Genomic DNA, 4,472 nt, shown 5'->3' on the forward strand with positions numbered 1-4,472 from the left:
GACAGGTGCAGTGTTGAACAGCTGCCTCCACTCTGGGTATTCTCCTTGTATCCTCCTGCTATTACCAGGGCGATTTTTCAAAAACCCAGATATCATCTTGTAATTCTCTCACAATGTCATTAGCCATGGTTTGTCTTCAAGTTCAAACTCCTCCTTAGTGCTTCTCCTCAGGCCTAATCCTCTTCCTCTACCTGAAAGTCATTAAATTCGATCCACAAGCAGGACTATACTCTCACTTCCATGCATACTTCAGAGTACTGTCATTCTCACTGGAGTGGTCCTGACCTTACCTCACCCCCTGCTCTTTGGGTAGCAAGTTTCTTTCATTTTTCAGGTCTTCAGATCTTCTTTAAAGATCACTTCTTCCAAGAGCTCTAGTTCTGAATTAGCTGAAGTCTTCCTGTATTCCTGCCCTTATAATGTTCATCATGTTATATTGCTGTGAATACCCCACTAGGCCATAAGCTGGATAAGGGCAAAAGCCAGATTTGTCTCATGCTTAATAAATATAAGTTGAGGGTATTATGTATGTTTTGGAGATAGTTTGTTTTCACTGCCTTAGATTTTGGCAGACGTTTGTGAATCTGATCCACCTGGCATATTAATATAGATACTTAATAAATGTTAGCTGAATAAGGGAAAAATGAAGATAATACAGTATGTAGTATTGGTATATAGGGAAAGAGGGACATATTGTAGTTGATTCACTTTTTACCAACAATCCGTTAATCTGACTCATTTTACCCATCCTCATAAAGAGAAATGGTGGGCCACAAAGCATAGGATAGGAGGATTCCTGAAGGTTAACTAGGAAATGGGCCTGTGAAAATCTTGAGGAAAAGGTGGAAGAGCCTTTCAAAGCCTCTGGATCAGGTATTTCCACCACTGACCAACAACATCCCCAGGGAGCCTGGGAGATGGGGAGAGGAGAAGAGGCGGGCCTTCACTGAATTGTCTTCAAATCTAGTCAAAGCCTTGGACACTGAGAGGTTAAGTGACTTGCTGAAGGTCATGAATCTAACCAGGTGAGATGGTAGAGCCTAGGATTTGAGTCCAGAAAGTATGGCTCCAAGGTCTGTGCTATCACCACTATAGTACATAGTAGGATGAACTTCCTGAAGTCTTCTGTTGGTAAGAAATAGTGGTCAAGGATCCTAGACCCAGACTTCCTCTCTGGGACTGGCAAATGCTTTCTCTGCCTTCCTGTACGTTAGACATGTAGGAGATGTCCTACATTAGACATGTAGGAGGTGTCCAGTAGGCCCTTTGAGAAGAAAAAGATTTTTCTCTCTGCAGGTCTGGATTCCTACCAGAGGGATGTCACCGTCAGAAAAGGCAGGTGGCAAATTTAAGCAATTAGTGAAAATCAGAACTCACAGTCTTGAGAATAATTAATATTGTCTCCTAATCTCTTTCCATATTGCTTAAAAACTTTGCATATTGCTTAAAAGAAATGTCATCTATGCCTCACTGTTTCCAGAACCTGACTGTGAATAACAGCACTTTTTTCAGAGCTCAGCAAAAGCATCATTTCAAGGGTCTTTTCCTCAATTACCAGCCTAGTCCACACACTTCCCTGCAGATGTGACACTCCTGGGCCCCATGTAATGGTAGAACTGTCAGGTTTAATCAGAAGTGGTCATAAGATGACAGGGAACCTCCTGTTCTCTGTTGCCCTGTTGTTTCCCCATTGCCAGTTGGCACAGAAAGGACAGTGACTGGGGACCCAGAGAACAATGCAGCACAAAGATCTTGAGGAAATACAGAAGAGCTTCACGGAAATGGTATCACATGGTGTATGGTGAAGGATGACAAGAATATTTACAGAGGAAGAGGGGCAGAGACTGCAGGTAGAGAAAACATCAAGAACAAAGGGAAAGAGATAAAAATGCATGGAATAGATGAGGAAGAGACAATTTGCCATAGTGCTGAGTTGTCTAAGGTAAGAGCAGAAGAAAATACTACAAAGGGAGCCTGGTGCTATTTTGTGGTAAGCCTTTAAGACCAAAGAAATGGGTTCAATTTAGAAGACATTAAAGAATCATTGAAAGTTTCTGAAGAGACATGATGTAGAGTGCTAGGAACTGAAAGGGATCTTAGAGATGACCCAAGTTCCCCATTTTACTGTAAAGGGAATAAAAAGGGGAGAGGACTTGGCCAAACTTCACCCAGAATGGGAAGCAAGGTTTCTTGACCACAGTGCAGTGCTCTCTACACCAATCACCTCCTTTTTGCTAGCCTGTAAATTATGTCTAATTGTGTGGCAGCTTCATGGTATTATTTTTATTTATTACTTTTTGTTTATCATACTTCATGAATGGGGCTTGCCTACCCAGTTAGGAGGCAGCTAGAAAACTACCATGTCTTGGTTGCTTAGCATGTCACAGGTCCTGAGATAAACACCTTACACATTTTTTCTCATTTAATCCTTACAACATCCCTAGCATGGATTATTATTATACAATACTTTGCTAAAGATCTCACAATTAAAAAGAGATGAAGCTATTAAGATATGGAAAAAACTAAATGTGCATTAACAGATGAATGAATGAAGAAAGAAAATGTGTCATACAATGGAATATTACTTAGCCTTTAAAAAGAGGGAGATCCTGCCATTTGTAACAACATGGATGAACCTGGAGTGCATTATGCTAAGTGAAATGAGCTGGACATAGAGACAAATTACCTCACTTATATGTGGGATTTTAAAAAGTCAAACTCACAAAATCAGAGAGTAGAATTGCATTTGCCAGAGTCTGGAGGGTAGGAAGTAAGGAGAAATATTGGTCAAAAGTACAAAGTTTTGTTTATACCTGATGAATAAGTTCTGGGGATCTAGTGTACAGCCTGATGACTATAGTTAATAATACTGCATTGTGTGCTCGAAATTTGCTAAGAGAAAACCACAAGTGCCTCACCACACACAAAAAAGGTGATTTTGTGATGGTTTTACTTTAATAGCTTTAGAAAAAGAAACAGTTCTAAGCATTCTTCACATACTCATCTGTTATGGACTGAAAGATTGTGTCCCTTTCCACCCACTCCGCTCCCCAAATGTATTGAAGTACTAACCCACACCTCTCTCTCTCTCTCCTGTTTTTTTAAAACTTTTCACCCATAAGAAATATTAGGCATGGTACCCTCCAAGTCAAAAAGCATTGACGGCTTGTCTTTCTCTACCAGACTCATTGTATGAACACTTTGTCTGGTTCCCCCATAGCATACACTCAGCCACCCTTGCTTGCTTTCTTGCTCACAGCTCTCCTGCTTTTAGACTAGTCTAGATCCTCCTTTCCGAGCATCCCCACACTCCTCTTTTCCACCTCCACAGCACTGCTCTCTGTTTCTTCCCCTGGAATGTCCTCCTGCCTGCATTCGCCGCAATCCTATATTCACTGTAAAGGCTCAACTCCACAGCCATGAACTTTTCCCTGTCTCACCAACCAGGTGTGACTTCTCTCTCCCTCCTTTGAATTTCATTTGAACATTAGTTTTTTTAATTTGTCTGACTTCACCTTCCATTTAGGTATATTTGTTGTGGCTTAGACTTCCTGCTAGACTGTGGGTTCTTTAAAAAATTGAGGGTACATCGCTTCTCGGCCTTTTGGCTAAGATCAAGTGTAGTATCTGTTCTTATCAGTTTTAAAAATTGAGGGTACAGCTCTGTCACTTTTGCCACCTCAGAATGATACCACACAATGCAACTGAAGAGTCCTTGAATGAGATTCTGATTTTCTCAGTCATTTTAAAGAAATCCCCACCCATACCTTTTCTTCTTAACTATTTGGAAGTATCAGTCATTTACTGTGAACACAGTATGTGTCCCATTGTGTGCTAGACAATTGAGACCAGAAACTGCCAAAGTTAAAAGTCAGAATATTTCACTTAAACACCCATATTTCCAAATTTCCCTGAAATACTGAAAAATCTTGTAACACTGAACATTCCCTTGTAGCAACCATCAGAAAGGAGGGTAAATTCATAGCTACCCTCCTTGGGTGGGGCATGCCTGCTGTGGTCTCCACCATGCACCTGGCCTGCCTCTTGTACTGAAGTTACCCACGGGGCCCTCCAGGCATTTGAATTTGTAAGCCCTAGTCTAAATCATGTTTTGCCTTTGCCATTCCCAGAAAATCTAGTATTGGATGTTGCTCAGAACAAAAACTCTACACTTAAAACCTTTCAAGTCATTTTTAAAAAATACACTCCTCTGAATATTAACACTGAGCATCCTGTGTGATATCCTGATGTACTTACTTCTTTCTGAAAAGGTGTCTCCAAGTACCTTTAGAAATTATAAATCGACAGCACACCAAGGCAGCATGAAAGTCACTTCAATGAATGTAAAAATAAAGTAAAACTGTAACATGTGAAAATGTCAAACCCTTATTAAAATACTAGAAATGTCATTTAATAAAAGAGTCTTGGAGATTCATACTGTTAAACTGAGATACTGAGGAACATTATGCACA

The 4,472-nt window shown here is 40.4% G+C and overlaps 1 pseudogene; it reads left to right on the forward strand.

The window, feature by feature from the left end:
* Positions 1-3,588: 3,588 nt before the first annotated feature.
* LOC119057189 (uncharacterized) lies at positions 3,589-3,697 on the forward strand (annotated as a pseudogene).
* The last annotated feature ends 775 nt before the right edge of the window (positions 3,698-4,472 follow it).

Source organism: Artibeus jamaicensis, unplaced genomic scaffold, assembly GCF_021234435.1.
Source record: "Artibeus jamaicensis isolate MK-2021 breed Jamaican fruit bat unplaced genomic scaffold, CSHL_Jam_final scaffold_369, whole genome shotgun sequence".
Classification (NCBI taxonomy): Eukaryota; Metazoa; Chordata; class Mammalia; order Chiroptera; family Phyllostomidae; genus Artibeus; species Artibeus jamaicensis.